This window comes from Panthera tigris, chromosome B4 (genome assembly GCF_018350195.1).
Source record: "Panthera tigris isolate Pti1 chromosome B4, P.tigris_Pti1_mat1.1, whole genome shotgun sequence".
NCBI lineage: Eukaryota > Metazoa > Chordata > Mammalia > Carnivora > Felidae > Panthera > Panthera tigris.
The window spans coordinates 15,862,582-15,886,629 of NC_056666.1; positions in this window are offsets into that span (position 1 = coordinate 15,862,582).

Here is a 24,048-nt window from a genome sequence, read left to right on the forward strand (position 1 = left end):
GTTAGCAAGAGGCAGGAAGGGACAGGTCCGTCAAGTTTCAGCGAATGACACTTGCATTTCTGTGTCTAACTGTATATATATATGATCTCTATAAGTGTACTTTTTAAATGTTGGTTTATTTTTGAGAGAGCGTGAGTTGGGAAGGGGCAGAGAGAGGGAGACGCAGAATTCAAAGCAGGCTCCAGGGTCTGAGCTGTCAGCACAAGAGCCTGACGCGAGACTAGAACTCACAAACCGCGAGATCGTGACCTGGGCTGAAGTCGGACACTTGACCGACTGAGCCATCCAGGCACCTCTATCTATATTTTTAAAGACTTTGGTGTTTGCAGACAGAAAATAAGGGAAAATCCCTACCTTCTGGCTGAGGGGTTTAATACTTGTGAATCACAAGGTAAAGTGATGCTAACTAAGTGTAATGAGCTTGCAAAACCTGGAACAGTGAGAATAAATGGTACAGTCGGGAGAAGCTTCAGGACCCAGAGGATGGATAGAGGGATAGAGTTGAGATAAAACAGGAGACAGAGGGTTGGGGCACCTGGGTGGCTCGCTCGGTTAAGCATCCAACTCTTGATTTCGGCTCAGGTCGTGATCTCATGTTTGTGGGATCAAGCCCCGTGTGGGGCTCTGCACTGACAGCACGGAGCCCGCTTGGGATTCTCTCACTTCCTCCCTCTCTTCCCCTCCCCTGTCCACACTCTCTCTTTCTTAAAATAAATAAACTTAAATTGGGGGCGGGGAGGCACCTGGGTGGCTCTGTCAGTTGAGCGTCCGACTTCGGCTCAGGTCATAATCTCATGGTTTGTGAGTTCAAGCCCCACATCGGGCTCACTACTGTCAGCGCAGAGCCCGCTTTGGATCCTCTGTCTCCCTCTCTGCCCCTCCCCCACTGGCACTCTCTCAAAAATAAATAAAACATCACAAAAAAAATTTGTTTAATGGGGGACAGAGGGTATTGCCTGGAGGCAAAGGAGTCGTAATGGTTGGTAGTGTGTGTGTTCTGGGGGGAACTCCTTTGGGTAAAACCCTGTACTTCTCGACCTCCCGGATTTCCTCTATAATATGATCCCCTCTCCTCCACTCTCCTCCAGGAATGATGTGGCGGGCGTTGGCTGTAACGTTCAGGCATTCGCCTCGACCTCTCTTGAGTTGCCAAGGGGAATAGTAGGTAGTGCGTGCAAAGCCCGCCTCAGTGCCAGACATTGTGTGCTGAGTAACACTGGCTGCGATTGACATCGCTTTTGTTGTGGGGGCCGCGCACAAGTAAAGAAAGGCTTGGCTGGGGAGATGACCCCCAGCTGGGGTGACTCTATATCCCAGTTTGCCCCATGGTCTTGTTGTTTAAACATTATTTATGAAGACTGCCCTATTCAGACTCCTAACTGTATTCATTCAGTAAATCTTTTTTTTTTAATTTTTTTTAACGTTTATTTACTTTTGAGACAGAGAGAGACAGAGCATGAACGGGGGAGGGTCAGAAAGAGAGGGAGACACAGAATCCGAAGCAGGCTCCAGGCTCTGAGCTGTCAGCACAGAGCCCGACACGGGGCTCGAACACACGGACCGCGAGATCATGACCTGAGCCGGAGTCGGACGCTTAATCGACTGAGCCACCCAGGCGCCCGTCATTCAGTAAATCTTACAGAAAAGGGTGTTTACCCTGAGAATCCTTGAGCGTGCCTGCCCCTCCCCCAACCCCCATATATGCACAACTGGTGTGTTGAACGGTGCAATCCGCGTTAACACAGCAAACATCCAAGACTTCGGGCCCTGAGAGGCTTTTGCTATTGGACTCTTGGTTTTGTTTTCTGTCCGTTAGCCATTCCCACCACCATGCCCCCAGCCTCCTAACCCTATTTTTCATGCCTCCTCTGTCATTTCTCCTCCACCTCTGGCTCAGGAGGGTCATCCAGGGAAGACATAAGCCCCATGTTGGTCTTCTTCAAACATGTGACCTTTTATTATTATTTAAAAAAAAAAGTCAAGCTATGGTTTTTGTCCCGGGGAGGAAAGGAAGCAGGGTAACAGGGAGTTCTGCCCCTCTACTTTGAGACTCATGGGCTCCCCAGCCTTCAAAATCCCTTCCAGCTCTTTCTCACATCACCTCCCCAAAATGGCAAAGATGAGCCAGCGTCCCTTATCTGGGACTGTCAGAAATTAGCCTCTAATGAAAAGCCTCGTAGGGGCCCACCTCATAGGAATTCAAATCTATTTAAGCCTTTTTTCTTTTTATCTTTAATTATACTTCTAGCATTTTCTTATCTTCCACTTTGAAAAACTAATAAAAAGAAACTATGTTCTCACCACCTATGGTGAAACAAAGATTAATGCTCGGTTCTTTTATATTTAACATTAATCTGAGATTAATGGAGATAAAAAAAAGGAGGGGGCAGGGTGAAGGAACAGTGACATGAAGTGAGGGCTGGGAAATTTACCCGGGAGGGGGGGTGCAGGGAACCCCACAGAAATCAGGTGATAACTGAGTCCTGCTAAGTTGTCTCACAGTCGTGACGGATGGAAGAGACGGCGGGGAATGAGAAAAACGTTTGATTTAGTCGCAAGGCGCCTAATGGAGGATACAGCTTCCGGGGACGAGCCTCTGAGAAAGCACTGGGACCAGGAAGCCTCACTGGGCTATGGTGACACATGAGTGTTGCCTGGTGATGGGGGAAGGGACGGCATGGAGAACACCGGCTTCCCCTCCTGTTTTCCCAAAGAAAGCGAGGAAAAAACCAAACACTATGCCTGCAAGAGGGCTTTCTCTGCAGGCTGCCAGGCTTCAGCTGAAAAGAAAAGGGTCTGTTTTCAGCTGTGATGGCTGCCATAACAAAATGCTACAGACTGGAGGGGGCGGGCCTTAAACCACTGACATTCATCGTCTCCCAGTTCTGGAGGCTGGAGCTCCAGGATCAAGGTGTTGGCAAGGTTGGTTTATTCCGAGGTGGCTCTCCTTAACTAATCTCTTCTTACAAGGAGACAAGTCACATTGGATTAGGGACCGCCCATATGACCACATGTTACCTTCATTACTTCTTTAAAGACCCCATCTCCAAATACGGTCACATGCTAAGGTACCACCATGCTGAGGGTTCGAACTTCAACATACGACTATGGAACTGTGGGGGAGGGGAGCCTCCCGGGGAGGGGACACAATTCAGCCCATAACAGGGTCCCAGTTAAACATTTGGAGAACATTCTCCTCGTCTGTCTTCAAAATAAAGCCTGTGAGAGAGATTTTCAAAAGGCCCTAAGTTTCCGAAGTCACCGATGGCTAACACACTGATGACAGATTTGTGGCCGTCTGGGACTATTCAACTTCTTCAACTTTTCAAATCCCCTCTCTAAGAGGAGAGCGGTGTGAGGCAAATCCTTCGGAGACTTTCTACAAACAGCTATCGTGTAAGGCAAGCACTTCTTTAAGGGCACTGTAGGAAGTGAATAGGGAACTGTGGAAAGCCACAGCTGTGGAAGAGGCAACAGAACCATTTAGTAGGCTTTCCTTGGAAGATTTTCCACAGTCCCAGACCAGTATAAAGCTACATTCTCTTGCAAAGTTCAACTCTCCTGGGTGTATCGGGCACTGTGTTGGGCACTGGCTGTACAACCACAAAGTCAGCCTCTTTACCGAGTTCATACATAGCCTATCAGTGCAGCGAAGAAGAACCGTGCTATTGACTGAAGACCGGTGTGCCCCCAAATTGCATATGTTGAGATTCTAAACCCCAGTGTGGTGGCATTAGGAGGTGGGGCCTGGGGGAGGCAATCAATTAATTAATTAATTTGGGGAGGTAATTCACGAGGTAGAGCCCTCATGAATGGGATGAGTGCCCTTGAGAAAAGACACCAGAGGACATGCTTTCCCTCTCCTCTGCTTTCTGCTCTGTCAGGTACTGTGTGAGGTTGCTTTCTGCAAACCAGGAAGAAGGCTCTCACCAGACACTGGATCTGCTGGCACCTTGATCTTGGACTTCCCAACCTCCAGAACAGTGAGAAGTGCATTTCTGCACTTCTGTTCAATTTAGTTCTCTTCAGCTGGAGTCAACATGGAGAAGGGGCAAGTTCTGTCCTCGGAGTTCAGACTGGGGATCCTAATCCTGATACTGGTCATAGCGCAGTGTGGGCCTTGTCTCTCCAGCATATGAAAAATCTCCGGTCTTCTCCTTTACCTTCTTGGTTATATGAATTATAGTTATAGATATTTTTTCGTCCTTGTCTGCTAATGTCAAGACATGAGTCACATGTGAATCACATGTGACTTTGTTCATATTGTTTGTTTTCTCTTTTGGTTTGTGATTATTTGGTGCTGTCCTTAGGATGCCTCATAATTTTTTAACTGGATGCTGAAAATCTTTAAATGAATACTCGTTCAGGCTCTGGACAGCATGCGTATCCTCTAAAGAGGAAGAAAAGTTTTCTTTGTACAGACAGAGTATCAGTGGATCACCTTGATCCTGGGAAGGGTTTATCTTAGCCTTTGTGAGGGCTGGTGTATTTTAACTCCATTATCTTAATACTGTTGCTTACCTCTCAAGTGTATCTCTCAGCCCTAGTGTGGGGGACATTTCTGAGACTCAACTTTGTCATAAACTGTGTTTATGAAAGCCCCCCCACCTTGGCAGAGCTTAAACTCTAGCCTACGCTTCTCCAGCACTGAACTCTCTGCTCATTTTTTTTTAGCTTCCCTCCTACTGTCTCTGGTAGGCTTCTTGGTGTCTTGTCCTAAATAAATGCAGCTTCTGAGATGGCCAACAACTGGAATGAATCTCTGTCCCCTTAGCCTAATGGGAATCCATTCCATGTTTGAGTTCTCCCTCATTTAGAAATTACCCTCTTAGGAAAAAATGAGTGTGGATTTTACGTTGGATACTTTTCTTCTCTTAAGGAGTATAGCCCTCAATCTCAATTCTTGACCCTGTTGGTTGCTCTCAAACATATTCGAAGAGGTGTGTGTGTGTATTCCAGCTATTATACTGGGGGAGATATTCAAGTTGTCTATTGGCACTAGGAAACATACACCTGCAAAACTCAGCTTAAACCAACAATATGCGGTTCTCTGGGTTGACTGGGCTCAGCTAGGGAGAGTTCACTTGGGATCATTTATGCAATTGCGGTCAGTTGGTAGCCAAGGCTAGGTCATCTGGAGGCTCAACTGGACAGGACCTAGAAGATAGCATCTCGTTATTATGCCTCTTGCCTCAGTGCTCCTTGGTTTCTTTAACTACCCTCCTATGGTCTCATAATCTGAGGCGTGGGCTTCTCACAGCGTAGTATCAGGATAGTATCCTTACAGTGTGACCCACTGCTAAGAGGTAGGAAACAGAAATGTCTGGTTTTGATAAGGGCTGTGTCTGTAAATTAACATGGCATAGCTTCCAGTATAAACTATCAGTCAAGTAAGTCACAGAAACCACCCAAAGTCAACAGTGGACAAATAGACTCTATCTTTTGGTGTGAGAGTGGCAAGGTCACGACACAGAAGAACACGTGGAATGAGAGATACTGTGGCCATCTTTGGAAAATACCATCTGCCACACAAGCTCCTCTGTTGGGGTTGAAATGGGTAGTCCCAATAAAACTTAGCTCAAGAAGATAGAGAAAACTTGAGGTTTTTCTTGAAAGAAAATATCAAGAACAGATCTCCCAACAATTGAATTCTACCAAGCATTTAATGTACAAATTCCAAAGCATCACAACAAACACTTTGAAATCATAGAAATGAAGAAATATTTTCTAACACAGCGTATGAAGAGAGCACAACCTTAATTTTAAAAGTAGGCAGAGATACAAAATAGGACATGAATAAATTTGCAGATCAACTTTATTCATGGATATAGATGTGAATATCCTACTGAAACATCAACAAACCAGATTAGGTTGGCTAAGTTTCTTTGAAAAGCCAAAGGCGGGACGAGCTGTACAAGACATGTGTTGTGAAGGAGAAGTGTAAAGACATAGGGATAGACAGGTGAGCCCTTAGGCTGCATTATAGGTCTGACGCCAGAGAAAGGAGAGGACTTTCTCAGAAGGACTGACTAATAGGAATAGTGTCAGACTGCAAGGCAGATTCAAGAAAGTTCCAGCAAAGCCTATAGGGTGCTCCTCAAGTCAATCACTGGCTAGATGAATCCCATGTGCCACGGGAATGGATCAGTGTTATTATTTCAGTATGTTCAGTCATTGGTTTGGGAGCAAAAGGTTGGCAGTGGGGCTATCACTCAATTACGCTTTCTGAAACAGCAGATGCAAGTGATGTATTTCCTTGCCACTACACAAATCTAGCAATATATTTTTAAAATCCATATATGTATATAAACGTATAAAAATATAAAGATAATAAATGCTGTGTATGGCTCAGGAATACAAGATTACTTAAATATTAAAAATCAATTAGCATAATTTAACATGTTAACATATTAAAGGGGAAAACCATACAAACAGCATAATGTTAACATATTAAAGGGGAAAACCATACAAACAGAAAAAAATTACGTAATATGCAACATTTAATCATTATAAAAACATTTTAAAAACAGTAACATAAAGGACCGTTCTTAAATTGATATGAGGTAGCTAGAAGAAACCGGGAGTAAACATAAAAAAACAATGGTGAAATAACATAACTATTCCCTTTAAGACCAAGAACAAGGATACCCCGTTCCTATCCAGCATCGTGCTATCGGAAAAAATAAAGAACTAAAAAGCAATGTAAAGAGGAGGGAAAACCGTCATTAATTGCAAATGATAGTGTTGCTTTTTTGGAAAACCCAAAACTACCTACACACAAATCATTTACAAAGAAACGCAAAGGGCTGAGAAGAGATGAGACCCTCTTTGCGATGAGTTGAGTGAGATGAACGTCAAGACGGGAAGATATCTTACCACGTAGGGAAATCGTAAAATAGAATAGAATATTGATGCAGAGATAGACATCAAGAGACATTAATAGAGTACCCCCAAATAACCCAGGTACCTTAGAGAGTATGGGCTACTATAACAAAATGCCATAGACTGGGTGGCTTAAACAACAAACATTTATTTCTTGGTTCTGGAGGTTAGGGGCCTAAAAACAAGCTGGGACTGGTGAGGGACCACTTCCTGGTTTTCAGACAGCTACCTGCATACTGTGTCGTCACAGTATGATCTCTTCTTATAAGGGCACAAATCCCACTGTAAGGACATCTCTATCATGATCTCATCTAAGCCTAATTACCTTCAAAGTCTCCCCGGTACCAAAGACCCTCCCAAATACCATCAATCACATTGGGGTTTAGGGTTTTTAACATATGAATTTTGAAGGGACACAAACATTCAGTCCCTGACACCAAACATGGAAATTTGCTCTATGATAGAGTTCGTATTGTTCTAAGATGCATAACGGGAAGAAAATCATTTTGAGAAAACCACTTAAAGGTGTTGGGAGAGGTCAGTGAGAATACGTGACTGCTAATTGACCCACGAGCTGAACATCAGCCATCAGAATCTCCTCCCTCCCTTCCCTGTCCTTACAATGTACATTCTGCTTGCCTTCCCTACACCCAGAAGCTGTCTGAAGAGTACGGCCTTAAGAGAGTGATGTGGTGTTGAGATTATCTGATGGTATATCCAGTTAAGGCCTCTGTATAAACGTTCAAGAGTAGTTGACAGGCAGGTGTGGAGATCTACTCCTCTCGGGGCTCCCAAGACAAGCCTTGTACATAAGTTCCCTTGCTTATTAAAACTGCCACCTACGAAGCTGATGTGGTCTGCCTCTCTTTGTGGTCTCTCCCTGCCCTCCACGCATGGGTGCTGGTTTCAGATTTTACCTAGGAAGCTTGGGAGGACAATGCAAAGCAACGTAAGGGGAGATGCCACCATTATGTACCCAAAGATTTTTCTGAAGGCTTTTTGTACAATGGACCCAATGTTTTCTTTTTGGCCACTTTCTTGCTGAACTTGAAGGGGTGGGTGCGTCTTTGAGAAAAGAGATGATGATTGGATGGTTTTAATGTCTCTTTATGTCTTGCCAAAGATTTCTTTGACAATGCACAAATTCCATACATAATTGCTCAACATCTGAACAAAATTTATTTTCTATAAATATATAGTCTAACATTAACTCTAGGAAGCCTACATTATGTTTGACAGTCTCAGAAGCTTTTTGTTCCTATTCATTGTCTATTTCACCACACCACACAAATCCCATCTTTCAATTCCAATTAGGTATGGATAACGCAAACTACCTCCGTATAATCTCACATGTGTAGGGTTACGGGTGCAGTCATAACTGAATGTTCTCCCCACCACCTCCCGATAAACTCTCTTCCCCTGTGTGATTCACTGATCATAAAATGGTTTACTGCAAGAAATAAAAATGGATATGTTGAAGCTGTCTCCAGGTGGTAGATAGGATGAACTGCCCATGAAACAATGCAATCAGCTCCAGGCAGAATACATTTCAAGATGTTTCTCCCTATGGGATTTGACAGAAACAGGCAATTTTTTGTTCCAGTTGCCATGTGCTTCAGCAAATCATTCTGGCTGTTCTGAGTAGTCACCTTTAAAGCCCACGAGTGACCATTTGAGTTCTTTTTTGCTTCAAACTGACAGAGCAATGCTGAAGCAGAATGTCATCCGTGAAGTTCCAGTCTGTTCTCAAGAATTGGACACGCTCAGACCTATTCCGGCTTTCCGTACCATGGGATGATGACATTTTTTGGCTTGACCGGAAAGTCCTCTTGATAATACTGGGTGGATGAGATTTTATGGTTTCCAATGAAAGCAATAACAAGTGAGACTGTGTGATGGGAAGAACCATCTAAAATGGCTGATCACAAAAACGACGAGGTCGCTGTTCCAAAGTAACTCTGCATTCACATGATTTGGCTAATCGACCTTCGTTGAAAGAGATATCTGTAAAGAAGGTTTGGGTTCATAAAGTTTGAGTCGATCACAGTAACACAAAGTTGAGTTTCGAATAGTGTTTTCTGGTGTGTCCTAAAAATAGGTTGTAAATATGTTCCTTCCAGGGATGGATTACTATCTTTAGGCCAAAGCTTAAGAAGATGAAGGAGAGCTTTCAACCAGCTGCCCAGAAGAGAGAGAGGCATGCATTTTAAGGACACAGGATCCCCAAAGCTACCACATGGCCGAGGGCAGTCAGATTGTCTTGAATGTACTAATCAGATTCAGCAGTAGCTGGACTGTTGTTGGGAAAGGTATCCCTGCAACCGGGCCCGTGTGTAGCCTCGAAGCTGCCATTGTGGCCACCCTATTCATGTGTCCATGGTTCTAGTTCCAAGAGTGATTGACAACCATGGCTGGCTAACGTCAACTGGCTGAATCATTTTATCTACTCGGTGGTTCAGTGTCTCTTTTGGTGGTGAGATGCCTTGGGGTGGGCATTAATATGGGCTACAAAAATCTTCGCACTTTGTGCATCTCTATCCCGGCCCTCTTTAATCGTCCAGACCTTCTCTTTCTAGGCCTTCGGCCAGCCAGCTATGCTATTGGTCTCAGTCTCTAGAGTCCATATGTTTTAGACCTTGAACGCTGGCTCAGAAGTGAGCGAGGCGTCCAAACTTTTTATTGGGTGATTGCCTTCTGCTCCTTCATTCTTGCCTCCTTCCGGTTGTAGAAATTAAGAAAGACGCTATCGGCTATTTTGCCTGTAAGGGAGCCAGGGTCTGTTAACCATCTCCACAGCCTCCCGTGGGTCAAGCCACTGTGGCTGCCCTCCCAACTTCACCAGTCATTATGGGTAACTCTGGCTCCTTGGCTTCTAATGGTTGAGGGACCCCTCGTGGCCCCATCCTTTTTAAACATCCCATATTAAAGGCCCGGTAACAAAACCAGCTCTGTGTCTGTCTCACCTACCATCCGTCCCACCTGCAGAATTCATCTTACCACCTGTTTTCTCTAACTCTTCCTGGTCCCAACTCTCTGTTCAGGTCTTCCAAGAAGTAGAAGCCAAGACAGGATTAGGCTGGCTATAGCCTAGTGGCAGCAGTGGTTGGGAATGAAGACAGAAGTGGGTCCCAACGTGTGACAGCCTGAGACAATCAGCCATGTTCTATAGCGAGTTTTCCTGAGGGGAGTTCAGGACCTCCATGGTTCACCTCACCCAGGACCACACAATAATTCTTGTCAAGGAAGAACCTTTCCTCAGATGCCACAGAATCTGCAAAGATTCTTCTGATCCTCCAATGAGAAGAAATGAGCTGAGATTTGAGTCCAGCTCCAAAGTGTGTGCTCTCAACCATGACAGGAGGCTAACGGAAACAAGAACAACAAAACCCCCAAATCTGGCTGCTAAATTGATAAGTTCTGAGAAATACTAAACTAGCTCCATCTCCGAACTTCTCGAGTGGGATGGCTCTCACCATCAATCTCCATCTCTGCTTAATTACCAACCAGGCGTTGTGAATGATGTTCTAGCACTCCTAAATTTCCCAGCCAACAACTGCTTACATCCTCTTTTGCAAAGTACAACTGTTTGCTAATCAGGCCTCAGGAGGGCTTAACTGTTCCACGCAGAGTATCAGAAATCTAGAGAACCATTAAGTCATTACCTCGTGCCAAAGTGAATGCTACAGCATATTTTTCTGAGATCTTAACCTGTCTAGCATCTAATGACTCAGAAAGTGTGTCTCTTATTTAACCCCTCTCAAGATGCGTTTCTCACCAAGAAGCTACTAATGACCTGCCTTGTCAGGGGAGTTAGTCCCTTTAGGTACCTGTCAAATGATTTTGTGCAGTTAATCTAAAGCAAAGGTAAAAAAAAAAAAAAAAGAAAAAAGAAAAGAAAAGAAAAGAAAAAAAGTGGCAGAACGATTCTGGAAAGCAAACAAGAAAAAGCTCTCAGCTGGGAAAAGTCTAATTGTTATTAGCACATGCACTCCTGGTAGGGGCATGAAAAAGCCACACAAATCAAACACCAGCGTCTAAAATCAAATGCACGTCGACTTAAATCCTAGTCTTCCATTAACCTGATAAATTATTCAGCCTTCTTACACATTTAATAAAGCTGAGAAACAGGCTCCAGAAAATATTTGCATGTAAGATATTATTCGAGAAATAAATAAAGCCTTGGTGGAAGGCTGTGGTCTTACCCGACTAACTGATAGAAGTACCCAAAGGGAGCTGTCTGTCCCGCAGGTTTCTAAGTCACTTTCTTCAGAGGGCAATTCTTTTTGGATTGGTGCTTAGCATGGTGGTAGTTGCTTAACTCCTGGCGAGTGGGGTCAGCTTGATTTGCCAGCCAGAGGTCTTGATGAAATCTGGCTTTAGTATCCTCAGATGTGTTTTCCCCACCTCTGAACAGAAAGATCTCCTTGGGAGAAAATCCTCTGTTTGGGTCTTCCTCATAAAAATGTGTGTGTGTGTGTGTGTGTGAGAGAGAGAGAGAGAGAGAGAGAGAGAGAGAGACAGAGAGAGAGAGACAGAGAGAGAGAGACAGAGAGACAGAGAGAGACAGAGAGAGGGAGAGAGATACACAAAGAGAGAGAGACACAGAAAATCCTGTTTAGGTCATGAACACCCTTGGCGATACCTAAGAAGAATCCTCCAGCCAAATAAAATGTAGAAGAAGGGACAGAGGTCCCTTCTTCAAAGACCATTGATCGCTTGGACAAAGAAAGGTGAGGCAAAACCTAAGAGGTCATTGTGGTGTCCAAAGAAATACTGACATCTACTGGTGGGTCTAGAAGTCACAGGACTTTTCCAAGGGCCACATTTAGCTGTAATGGGATTGGAGGGATTAAAAGCCAACAGACAAAACTCGGAACTCCTTAAGTAAAACATAAATTTGTTACAGCTATTAAGAATAGTTTTCAACTTTTCTGGTATTTGTTATGGTCCTTTTGTTGCCAGATAATCATTGACTAAATCCGTTCACCTGAACGTTCAGCCAGCGAGAAGCACAGCCAAGGCAACAGTAAAATAAACCAAGTTCCTTTCTTTCTCGTGATCCCAAAACGTACCTCCCGAAAACGGTGCCTTAAAAAGCAGCAGGAATGACGGGAAGTAGTGTTGCTTAATCAAAAGATACACCTATGTTTCCGGTCTAGAAACCACCATTTGGCTTTGTAATTTCTACTGCATTACTTACTCTCTCGGAATGTCGGTCTTCTCAGCTGAAAAGAGGATTAAGAATGCCTCCTCCCCAATGGTAGTTTGAGGCAATTAACACAAAATGCTTTGCTCACATAAAATACTCCATGGGGTTGTCATCATATTTAAATAATAATAAAAAAACAAAACAGGAAAAAAGTGGGACCATTTGGTTCTTGATGACCAAGCTATGATTTCGGAGAGCGCCTCTCAAACTTTAATTTGCACACAAATCACGAGGGAATCTTGTTACAATGAAAGTTCTGACGCGTCAGTCAGGGAGGAGTCTTTCATACCAGATTTCTAGCAAACTCCCAGGTGATGGAGCTGCTCCCGCGGGACCACGGCGAGTTGCAAGGACACATGTGTCCACTGCCCCCTGGTGGTCAGGAGTGTTGAAATGGCCTCTCTCCACTGCCGCCTTTTCTGAGGGGCTTTTTTTCCGGAAGGGTAAATCGCTCCGAAACTTGCAGACATCCCAGTACATGGACGAAGAGAGCATAAGAAATCGCTGGGCCAGGAAGAATTTGGCTGATGTAGAAAAATGGAAAACGTTTCTTCTCGTGCCTTTCCAATGTATGGATTCTGCTTCTTATAAGAGAGACGAGGCATGTGGGGTTCTGAATCAAAACCACCCTTTAAAAGGGGGTTCTGTGACTGAAAGCCCAGCAGTTAATTTGTTGGGGCTCAAGGCTTTCTGCAGGCTCTGACAATGATGAGCAATTCAGAGTCACAGGTGAGTTTGCCTATTGGCTTTGCCACCTGCCACCGGTGAGGTCACGGGCAAGTTCCCTATCTTGTCTAGGCCTTAGATTTCTCAGCCCATATTGGGAAAGCTAATCCAGGTAACACAGATAAGGCCTTAGCACATGTGCTGCTCAATACGTGATAGTATTATTATTGTTCTCATGACAAAACAGCCCGGCTCTCATTTCCCTTGTTTTTTAGTTTTTTTAAAATTTTTTAAGACGTATATATTTAAGTTTTTTTATTTATCTTGAGAGAGACAGAGAGGGTGCAAGCAGGGGAGGGGCAGAAAAAGAGAGAGAGAGAGAGAGAGAGAGAGAGAGAGAATCCCAAGCAGGCTCTGTGTTAGTACCACAGCGCCTGACATGGGGCTCGAACCAAGATCATAACTTAAGCCAAACCAAGAGCAGGACGCTCAACTGACTGAGCCGCCCAGGTGCCCCTCCTTTGTTTTTTTTATATATAGTACTGCTACTTTAGGGAACAGTGTGTTAGAACAGGCCGTGGGACATCACAGAAGCAGGTTTGGGAGGAAGCAAGATGTGGGTTCAAATTCTAGTTCCACTACCAGCTGAGATCAAAGCTATACACCATCTCCGGGCCTCTGGGTCCATCTGCACAAGAGGGGAATTATAATTTACTGGGCTGCTGGGAGGACTAGAAATGTGAGTTAAACTGATACATACTAAGGCCATGAAATCAGTTGCTATTAATATCAGTGAGAGAAAAAACAACAACACACTGTATCTGAGATCAGACTTGAGCTGTAGAGCTCTTTGTTCTCCTGAGTTTTCTACCTACACACGGTCCCCTACTTACAATTCAACTTATGATTTTTTGACTTTAGGACAGCGTGTGAGCGATACACATTTAGCAGAAGCTGTACTTTGAATTTTGAATTCGGATCTTTTCCCGGGCTAGCGATATGTGGGAGGATCCTCTCTCCCGTGACGCGGGGCAGGGCAGCAAGCCACAGACCCCAGTCAACCCGCCAGCGCGGGGGCAAGCGACTGGTGGGCTTATGACCATTCTGTACCCATCCGACCATTTTGTTTTTTATGTTCAGTGCTGTATTCAACAAATTACATGACATAGTCAACACTTTATTACAAAATAGGCTCTGTGTTAGAGGATTTTGCTCAACCGTAGGCTAATGTAAGTGTTCCAAGCACGGTTAGGGTAGGCTGGGCTAAGCAATGATGTTCAGGAGGTTAGGTGTATTAAATGCAATTCGACTTAGGATATTTTCGGCTTAGGATGCAAGCCCATCATAAGCTGAGGAAGATCTGTAGATACACCTCATCTTAAGCAAATCAATTAATCTCACTGGGCTAATAAAATACAAAATGGAAGCAGGAATTGTGGTCCTTCCTATAGGTCAAAAGGTAACTGTGAAAATTGGGGTTTTATTTTATTTATTTTTTAAGTTTATTCATTTTGAGAGAGAGAGAGAGAGAGAGTGTTTGTGAGCAAAGGAGGGGCAGAGAGAGAGGAAGAGAGAGAATCCCAAGCAGGCTCCATATTGTCAGCATAGAGCCCAACATGGGGCTCGAACTCACAAACCCTGAGATTATGACCTGAGCCAAAACCAAGAGTCAGACATCTAACCGATGAAGCCACCTGGTGCCCTGAAAATCAGGTTTTAAAAGCTCATTACTGGGGCGCCTGGGTGGCTCAGTCGGTTGAGTGTCCGATTTCAGCTCAGGTCATGATCTCACGGTCTGTGAGTTCGAGCCCCGTGTCGGGCTCTGTGTTGACAGCTCAGAGCCTGGAGCCTGCTTCAGATTCTGTGTCTCCCTCTCTCTCTGACCCTCCCCCATTCATGTTCTGTCTCTCTCTGTCTCAAAAATAAAATAAGAAAATATTTAAAAAAAAATAAAAGCTCATTATTATTATAACCAATTAATTATTGTAACCAATTAAGTTGTATTTTAAATTATTTTAAAATCATATGTAATTTTTTAAAGTATGCAGAAGGCTTTCCTTACACACCATCACAATTATTCTGTACGACAATGTCCTACGTGGGCAGGTGGGCATATTTGCGTTTTTGTGCAGGTAAAGAGGCTCAGAGAGTAGGCAAGTTGTCTAGGTCCATGAAGATGGCAAAACACACCAAACAAAAACAAAAAGTTCATCTCTTGGAAATTGTCAAAGAGATTTGTGGAGCAAAAAAATACTAGTTAAGTGAGCCACATTAACAAATGCTCCATATTTTCACTGCTCAGACTGCAACCTAACATTGAAGGACTGTGACTCCATGACTGATAGATAAGGGCACTCTTGGCGGGCTCGGAAGACAGGAGTTCAAGTCCTGACACTGCTACTTTCTGGGGGTGATGCTGGGCCAGCCACACTTTCCCAGAATTTCACTTTAACTATAAAAGGGAGACTTTGAGCTAGATAATGTCCAAGAGTATTCTTTTCTTTTAATTGGGCATCAGGGTGGCAGTCACCGACAGAGGAAAAGAGACGGTATGAAATGTGAGAATATATTACATTCTCCTGCGTAGCTAAGCTTGTCCTTGAGTGTTGGGGATATATGCCATCCAAGGGGTTGTCCAACATCCAAACTACCCTTTTATTAGTTCCCTATCCTCCCTTTTAGGAAATCCCCCATGCTCTGGAAATCTTTCTACTGACGTCACCCACCCAGATCTTTCCTCTTGCTAGCGAGGAGCACTCAGGGAACCAAGACTCAGCTTGGAGGTCAGGTCCGCAGCGAATGATAGGAAAGAACAGTCGTGGCCTCATCACTGGCGATGTCAGCATCCCCTTTGCTCTTTCTTCTTTGCTAAGGCTGCTGCCAAAATTCTTGGGAATACAGAGCGAATAGTTCAAACTATAGTTCATAATGGTGCAAGTTACATGAGGACTAAGAAAGGCAGGGTAAGGAATTCAAAAGTAGTTACTCTTCCTTTCAGATGCTTAATTTGAATCCCGCCTCACTCTCCGTGAATCGGGCATTAATGTCCCCTTCTAAAAATGTACCACATTCATAAATGAAATTCTGTTCAGTAAGATATATTTACGCACATGACTGGCACCTCGCAAGACCATGAGCTAGTGGAAAAGTGCTATGTGCTTCGTGAATTTAGAACCACATTTCCTAAATGTCAAGTGTTTCTTACCTGGAAAAAAGAAAGGAAAAACAACTCTACATTTTAAAAATGTTCTGCGGCTTCCTTGATGAGACGTTTTAAGGACCATTAGCTGCCTCAACAGAAATGTGCTTTAGGGAGGGGAAGCATGTGAAAGATTGTTCTCCAGTTTAAGATTATACCCTCCACTTTGCAATAAAGCTGTAAACTCAGGGCGCCTGGGTGGCTCAGTCGGTTAAGCGTCCAACTTCAGCTCAGGTCATGATCTTGCGGTTCGTAGGTTCCAGCCCCCCATCGGGCTCTGTGCTGACAGCTCAGAGCCTGGAGCCTGCTTCGGATTCTGTGTCTCCCTCTCTCTGCCCCTCCCCTGCTCATGCTCTGTCTCTGTCTCTCAATAATAAATAAATGTTAAAAAAAAAATTCTTTTTTAATTTTGAAAAAAAAAAGCTGTAAACTCAAGCAGGCCTTTTGCACCCTGGTTATTCCAAATCATCTTTCTCTCTTGCCCTTAAACTCCTTTCTCCGAAAGACAAATGCATTTGAAGGCATTCAGCACAGGGCCAGCCTCAAGCGAGGCCTGAAGAGGTGTGATTGCCTGAGCCTTTTCTTTCACTTCACGTGCAGGGTAAATGCTGCATCTATAGCCTAAGCGTTAAAAAAAGTTCACCCCTGAATTTCACGAAGGTGGCATATCTTACGCATAGCTTATGGGGTTCCCGGAAATGGGTTTGGTCGGAAGGCAATGATCATTTTGGAAAAAAAAAAAAAAAAAGAATTCTGCCCAAGATTTTCTGAAAGGGTAAGAAGATAAAAAAGTATTGGTTTTTCTATCTCTGGAAAACTGACAAACTGTTCTTCATCTGATTTCTTTTTCATCTTTTCTGCTTTAATTTAGGACCCCAGGGAATAGAAGCATCTAATCGTCAAGCGTTTGCTTCAGAGTTTCCAGGCCTCAGAGAAGTTCAGCTGGTTTTTGGCATCAGGATGTATGATAATGGACTACCTTTCATCAGTCACCTCCTTCATTTTTATTTCGCTTTGCTCTGTGGAATCCGGGGTGTAAGTACGCTCAGAGCTGATATTTCCTGGGAATTAGTGTCAAGAGGTTAATTCTGTAAGAGGCGCTTTCACAAGTAGGAAACATCAAGGAGAGCCATCTCTAACGGACGCGTGCTTTGTTGTAAGAACACTCACGGATGAGTAAACAAATAATCCTTTTGGAGGAAGAAAGCAGTTTGAACTGGCTTCTCTTGACCTTACTTTTGTAGATTGCGGAGCTGATTTCAGAGTGGTCCCGCTAAACCTCCGAAACTTTTCGGAAATTGGCACTTGCCGCAAGCAACTGGAAAGTCTTCCGTCGCTTGCCACTCAGGCAACATTTCCAACACCTACTATGCGTGGAAAACAACAGGGTAGGGTGCGGAACTTTACAGTGGTGACACACGTTTTCAAAAGATGCCCAAGTTCAACAACAGGGGCAAAGGGCGCTTGTATCACAGCAACTGAGGTCCTAATACCCCTTAGGAAGAGAGACAGGTTAGCGGCAAGAGGCAGGAAACCTCTCTGATGGGACTATCAGACAAAAACGAACACGTTAGCCGGCCGTGTTCCCAGAGAGGCAATGGTCCATCCCCGCACTGGGAGAAATGGCAGATTCTCGAAGCGGGAGCATGGAAATCAGTCAGCTGGTGAGGAACTTGGTCGCCAATGGTACACGGTTGGAGGATTAACTACTTTAGCAGCTGTGGTAGTTTCAAGGTCAGCAAATTGTGCCCTTATGCTTCCACATCGACCTAGTATCTCAGGTGACTTGTTGGCTCCCCTCAAGACAGCTATCTTGGCTTAAAGAATTCGGGGTCTTCTGGAGAGTCTCTGGTGCAAAGACGTCTAGTTCCCGGACCACACTGAAAGCTGAAATAGAACCCTCTTGTATGAGATAGCAGTACTCATTTAGAGGAAATGCTTCTAGAAAACCGAAGCCTTAGTTCTACATCTAGAGTGATTAACATAGATTATATCATTGCTGGCATTTTAACTGGACATCTTAAAAACCTAACATGTGAAATAAAATAACGATGAACCTCAAGGTCAGAGGTCCACACTGCTCCCGGCTCTGCCATTCACCATCTGTGGGGCTGACATGGGGGTCACCAAACCTCACTGAACCGCACCTTCCCCTTCTACAAAATGGAGAAGGGCACCCCAGTGGGCTACATGAGATGGTGATACATGTAAAACCACAATGAAAACAACAATATTCCACTCACCGATCAATGCCTCATTTATTATTGATGACCAATAATTTGGAAAGAACAGACTCTGATATATGATCCACTGAGAGTGAAAACTCAGAGGGAAATTAATGGGGAATAAAATTTTACATAGTCAAGAACGGAGAGATGTGCCAGGGCAGGCAACCTTTTATGTTCCTTGCGAGTTCCATGTGATTGTGATACATAAAGCCACCCAGAAATGAGATGAAATCCATTTCGCTGAGGGGTTATGCAGGGAGGGCAGTTATTTCCTATGAAACGCACATAACAAAGCCGGGAAGCTTCACTTCCCCTCAGAACACACCGCTGCTCTATTAGCTGGATTAATTAAAATGTTTTCTATCTCAAAACACTCCTGATATAAAAAAAGGAAGCAAGCATGTTTTATTATGATAGTGCCGGTCTTATGGCATGAGTAAAGAAGGATCAATATGAATTCTTCTTTCTTCAAGAATAAAACGTTCATTTTAACCTGAGAAATAAAAACCACGTTACCATATAATCTATAGTTAGCCTATCAAGAACTCCATAAAAATATGCACTGTTTTGAAAAAAGCTTTAAAGCATACTGCATAGTAAACCCCATTGCCAGAAGATTAAATCCAAATCACAGCCTTATTCAGAAACTGTCTCCGTCAAAATAGCTCTTTCCTGCCTAGCCCCCAAACCCTCCAATTGCTTCCTTAACCTTAACCTCTAAAGGAGCTCCATTCGATTTATGATGATGTTTTTATGTAAAGTTGATAAGAAACGAATTTTGAAGTTTGAATCAGATGCTCTTACACTCCTCATTTTGCAGATGGAGAAAGCCCAGTCTCGTGACAGGACACACATCCCCACTCTGTTCTGATACCTTCAAAAGACGATCACATAGAACAACTCCAAGTGAAAGGACAATGCAGCCTTGTTTACTCGGAAATGTAAGCATTTCGTAACTTTTTTATTAAAGGAAATGAAACTTGTTATCCTGTTCTTTAAAATCCATCCTGAAATTCATCCCACCTATTTCCAATTTAATGTTAAAACTATATTTTATTCTTATTTTTGTTGCTTTCCAAATCTGAGGTCATAGCCACTCGTCCATCTAAAAATAAGACACAACCATCCCCTACTATCTACATCTCTTTGTTGATTCTTGTTCCTTGCAACTCTCTTGAGCTGCACGTCTAAAAATCTCAGGTTGATGGGTATCTCAGATTTAGAGGTAAATTAGCACTGCATAGGGCTGTGAAATAATTTGGCTTCTGCACGCGCAGCACGGTATATATCATTTCTCCAACAGAACTCTAAAATACCTATGACTCTCGTAGATGAAAGTTATGGAGTCCATTTACGCTCTTGCATTTACTTCAAATCCATTCAAAAGACCTTAGAAAATATGATACGTTGCCCTATTTCTTTCTTACCAAACAGACAGGATCACAATACTCCTAGAATGCTAACCTCATTACAGGTTCCACTTTTATATATTTATTTCCTATTAGAGAAAAATGAGTCATGGTGAAGTTTCCTTGGAAACCTGAAAAAAATTGCTTTTCAGGATCTCATCCCCAAGACTTATATAAATGCCCTCAAGGGTGTTACTTACTCTCTCTCCTTTTACACCAGATCCTTCCTGTGTAAATTAAGGAATATTTTGTACTTGTTGCTTATTTTTCCCTAACTAAGCAATAACTACCCAAGCCTCATGGGCTCTCCTGTGAAAATAAACACTGGAAATGATATCTTTGAAGTGATAAAGCAAAATGAAGAAAAATAAGATGAAACACAATAAAGCAAGAGAAGTAAATGAAAGCTTTATTGAGAAATCAGATACATAGAGTCTACTCCCTTCTTGTTTTATTAACATCTGAAGTTTGATATGCATATTAATATCCAGTGAGGGGGTTCTCTGTGGCTGCACGAAAACATTAGAAAACCAAAATACATAACCCAAAATGTTAAAGCGAGAGCAAGAAAAATCACAAGAATAAAAAAGATCCATTCACAAAAATTCAAAAAATACTTCATCCCTACTGTGTGCCAGGCAGTATTTTAAGTGACAGGGATACACTATGAATGAGACAAAGACCCTGCCCTCTATGGTCACTTAATATTGCTCATATAAACTCAAAAAAAAAATTTCATTTTTACTTATTCCTTTCTTAGACTATAAGTTTGAAGGGAAATTTTGGAAAAAAATACACTTATGGAGGTGGACAGCAACAATATGCCAATTCTCACAAGTGAAATACTAATCACCCTCCTCTCCAGGAATGAAATCTTTTTTCTATATTAACCACCTGCACCAGAATTACTCACCCTGGTTAAATGCTCATCTGCGAGGCTCCTGTGATTAATTGCTATTAACTAATTCATTGAGTGTCATATAAAAGATGCCATCAGGTGCTAGAACAGATGCATTCAAAGTCAGATGGGATAGGGTCCCCAGTTTTTTAAAAAAATTTAATTTTTATTTATTTTTGAGAGAGGGAGACAGAGCGTGAGTGGGGGAGGGGGGGTGGCAGGCAGAGAGAGAGGGAGACACAGAGTCCAAAACAGGCTCCAGGCTCCGAGCTGTCAGCAGAGCCTGACGTGGGGCTCAAACCCTAGAACTGTGAGATCATGACCTGAGCCAAAGCTGGACGTTTAACCGACTGAGCCACCCAGGCACCCCAATTTTCAGTATCTCCAGTTTTTAAGGCACTTGGAATTTACATGTATGAAAAACAAACAAGTAAATCTAGAGCAAATTAACATACAAACCCTAAGTATCTTTCTAAATCATATAAAGCAGAAGGTCTGCTTTGTAGATGAATGATGTATTTTGACTTAAGGTTTCTGTTTGCCTCATCCAGTTGAAGGTAAATAGGCCAGCATCTCATAAAAATTATGTCTCCAAAACATCTCCCTGGTCCCCATCTCTGCCTTCAGTCCCTTCCCATTTCTGCCTTGAGAAAACTCCATAATGTTCTAAATTTCAGGCACCCAGAATGCTGTTTTTTCATTCCCTCCCCACTACCCAAATCGGGAAGGTTTCCACATAAAGGAGAGACTCTGACAAAAAGCGATTCACTCTATAATGTTTGCCTAACCCATTAGTGCATTTTCTTTAAATCTCATATCCTATGCCTCCCCTGACCCCCATCCCCCTCCCACTGTCCCACCGCAAATTTTCAACAAAAAAGGTAGAACATTTTCAGGATCCAAGGGACCCCTGAGATCACATCAAGGCCTTTCAAGGGGTCTCAAAGGAAAACCTGATGTTGGCTTTTTGGCCAACTGTCAGGGGGAGAGTCAAAATGCAACTGGTTTTATACCTCAATTTTTATATCCTGCAACTTCTCTGAATTTGTTGATTAGCTCTAATGGTTTTCGGTGGCGTCTTATGGTTTTCTGCTTACAGGATCATGTTACCTGCCAACAGGTAATTTCAGGATGTGCCCCCATCAGAGCTGAAGGAGGCTAGTTCCTGTTGCTAAAAGAGAAAGGTGCTGGGTCTCTTCATCACTGACACCTTTAAAACATAAAACAACAACAACAACAACAACAACAAAAACAAAAACAAAAACAAAAACAAAAAAACCCAAAGCCTAGGTAAGCAGTTTTCAATTTTGCCTTTTCAGCTGATATTCGTGGTTGAGATGGGCTGTGTCCATAACTCCCCTCACTCTCAGGGTTACTTGGGAAACACAAATCCTGCTTGAGAGCTACAACTATCTTTTTCCCAAAGAAAGCATACCAGACCTGTTCATGGGGATGATCTTGAATCCACCCTATTTTATTTTTCAGAAAGTAAATCGTTTGTGAGCTTGAGCAATTTGTAATTGTAAATTATAAATTTACAACTGTAAATTTGTTTTTTGGGTTTTTTAAAGCTTATTTATTTTGAGAGAGACAGAGATAGTGTGAGTGGGGGAGGGGCAGAGAGAGAGGGGAAGAGAGAGAATCCCAAGCAGGCCCACTGCTGGCAGCGCAGAGCCCGACGTGGGGCTCGAACCCACTGAACCGCGAGATCATGACCTGAGGCAAAACCAAGAATTGGATGCTTAACCGACTGAGTCACCCAGGCACCCCCACAATTGCAAATTTATAAATAGTAACTTGTAAATACTGTTACTAGTTATGACTTAATCAGAATGAACCTGACAGCTAATCTCAATATTTCTACTGAGAGCTCCTATCCCTAATGAAGGGTTCCGAAAACTTCTGGAAAGGGCTAGGTTGCAAATATTCTCACCTTTGTGGATCATAGAGTCTTTGTGGCAACTGTTCAACTCTGTCGCTGAAGCGTAAAAATGCCCAGAGATGATACCTAAGGAAGGAGTGTGCTGTGTTTGAGTAAGACTTTATTTACAATAACAAGGAGGCTGGATTGGGCCCTTGGGCCATACTTTGCTGGCCCTGCCCTCCCCAGCTCTTGCCCCCTTCACAGGCTCCCGGGACCCCGCCCTAGGGTCTTGGCCAGTCTCTGGTGGCTTTCTCTCCTTGAATGCTATACACTCTCCTCTCCCTTCCTGACAAAACTTCTCAATACAGATTTTATTCTTTCTTGAACTTTTGATGTGATTTTACTTCCTTTTCTTAAACCACTGTTTTCCTTCAGTCGGCTATCCTGAAACATATTCCTCTGTCTTCCATTTTATTTATGACCATGGTAATACATAGTTTTGACAGAGAAGTACATTTCCCTTCATTAAATGAAGGGTGCACTTCCTCTGTTAAGAAAGAGCACTACTGCATTTATAAATTTTCCAGTCGGCAGTAATTATTGCCAAATAGAGCTAGGCTTCTAATTAACAAATTCCAAATTCAAATGGTGTGCCAGTCTACTCAATTGTATCTGTTGCTTTTTAATTCCCTCACTGGAAGTCTCGGGCTTGGCTTTATCCCCACCATCACGTCTTGTCTTTAGCCTAATCTCAGTTGGACTCTAGGTCACGTTAATTATCTCCACTAATTTGTTTGTTTACGTCGGGTAGAGGACCTCTTAGCCTGTAGAGTTCAGGGAATGTCAGAATCACTCTGACCCACAGTTGTACTTGTGTTACCTCGCAGGCAACAAAAGCAACACCTGACTATGGCTTTGTTTGCTTTGCTGGTTTCATTCTCTCTCTCTCTCTCTCTCCCCTGCAGTCTCTACATCTACAACCTAACAGAACACTAAAATTCAAACAAAATGACACAGAAGAATAGTAAGTACTGCCGCGTCAGCAGAGAATGAAGTCCAGGAGGTGAAGGTGAAGGTGAAGGTACGTGCTAGAGAGCGGCAGGTGCGAGGCTGAAAAGGGAAGTGACGAGGCAATTAGCAAGGTGGCACCTTGAGTGCCTTCCTGATGTCCTCGCCTCTTGACTCCACCTTCCAGCTGTTTCTGCGCAGCCTGGCACCTGTTAGCTTTGAGCAGGCCTGGAGGACACGTGCAAAGTCTCCGTGCGGGTCAATAAGAGAAAGCTTAAGCGCGACTTTTTTTCCTCTTGATGTGAGGTCAACTGTATGCGTTTCCTGTTACTGCTGTCACAAATTATCACCAGCTTAGTGGCTTATGGCAGCACAAATTTATTATCTTACAGTTCCAGAAGTCAGAAGTCCCAAATGGGTCTCACTGGGCAAAAATCAAGGGGTCAGGCAGCAGGGCTGAATTCCTTGGGAGGCTTTGGGGGAGAATGTGCCTCGTGTCTTCTCCAGCTTCTAGAACCCACCAGCATTCCTTGGCCCCTTTATCCATCTTCAAAACATCACAGCAGCATCGTCAACCTTTTTCTGACTCTGACTTTCCTGCCTCCCTCACTTACATATGAGAACCCTAGTGATTATACTGGGCCCACTCAGAAAATCCAGAATAATCTCCCCATCTCAAGGTAAA